Source organism: Rhinolophus sinicus, chromosome 5 (assembly GCF_057876585.1).
Source record: "Rhinolophus sinicus isolate RSI-liver-muscle chromosome 5, RSI-T2T, whole genome shotgun sequence".
NCBI lineage: Eukaryota > Metazoa > Chordata > Mammalia > Chiroptera > Rhinolophidae > Rhinolophus > Rhinolophus sinicus.
In genome coordinates this window covers 107,825,604-107,827,148 of record NC_142505.1, presented here as the reverse complement: position 1 = coordinate 107,827,148, position 1,545 = coordinate 107,825,604, and positions in this window count along the sequence as shown.

Sequence of the window (1,545 nt, the reverse complement as noted above, 5' to 3'; positions counted from 1 at the left end):
GGGTAGGTCCGGTGGGAGCCTGGGTGCGCGACGCTGCGGTGACCCGACGAGGGACGAGAGCTTGGGGCACGAGACAGGGGTCTGGGTGGTTTCCATCTAACTGACATGTCGCTTTGGAGTGCGCAAACCTAACGCTTTAACCTTAATGGGAAGAAATGGCTGCTGTGGAGGTTCCTGCGTGGGCTCCTGGTGTGTCTGTTATCGAACGCATTGTTGACCACGGGATTGTCCTGTGTTCAGCTTCACCAGAAAACGTCAGCCCGATTTCCCGAGTAATAGCACCGCCTCAGCGTGTCAGTAGGTATCTCACTGGGGCTTTCGTTGGCATTTCCCTGCTTCCTGCGAGGTCAAGCACTTTCTCATAAGTTTATTGATTATTCCTATTTCCTCTTTTTTCTCAAGTGCCTAGTCATGTCCTTTGCCTTCTCCCCCCACCCCCAATTTACATGTTTGTCTTTTTCTTACTGATTTCGGAGTTCTTTCTATATTCTGGATCCTAGCCCTTGGTTGGTTAAGGGTGTTGGAAATACCCTCTCCCACCCTGTGGTTTGCTTTTTTACCCTCTCACTGGTGTCTTGATAAAGAGAAGTTCTTGATTTTTAAAGTAGTTGAATGCATCTTTTTCTTTAAGGTTGGTGCTGTTTACTTTTTTTTTTTTTTTTTTTTTTTGTAGAAATCTTTAGGATATTTTTAGGGTATTTTCTTATGTTATCTTCTAGAAGGTTTGTTTCGTCTTTCACATTTAGATCTGTAATTAGAGTGGCTATGCGTCTAGGTTTATGCCTTTCTTCCACTTAGCATCCCCTTTACTCTCACAAGTGTTTAAAATTCCCTTACGCTTTTCTTCTTGGAAAAAAGTTAGTAGCACTTCTTTGCTCCTTTTAATTCTGGCCATTGTAGGTCACTGGCTTTTGGAGTGGCACTGAGAAGCATAAGAGTGTGTCTTAGAAGAGTGGGGTCTGGGCCCAGCTTTCACACCTAATGGCCCGGTGTCGGCCCGCCTGGGAGACCTGTGGTGAGCTCAGCAGAGCTGAGGCCCGCTGCTGCTCGTCAGTTCCTACCCAGGGCAGGTCCTACTGTGGCAGCCGTCAGCGGGGCTCTGTTTCTGTGCTGATGGGGTTGGGATAGGAAATATCAGTCTGCAGTCAGTTAATAATAAACCTCATTTGTGTCCATGGTTGTAACACACAATGAAAGACATGTTAGGTACAATTGGTTTGTCTGACAAATTCTATTTCTGGAGTCAAAATGCATAGTATGTTCCTTTTACATATAGATCTAACACAGACTATAGTTTGGTTTTGAACATTCCTGTTCGAATTTGCTGCCAGTAGTAGAAGCTCCTCAAAGTGCTGTCACGTGCTGCAGAGTAACGCACAAAGCAGGTGGAAGGTGCTCCTGTATGAGACGCTCCTGGCCCACTAGAGACCCATGTGCCGACTGGCATATACATATTAGGAACTTACAGGTATGAGTGTGAGTTTTATTTTGCTTCCTGGCGCATAGTTTATGTTCAACAAATCAACCTGTTTTCTTTTATCTACT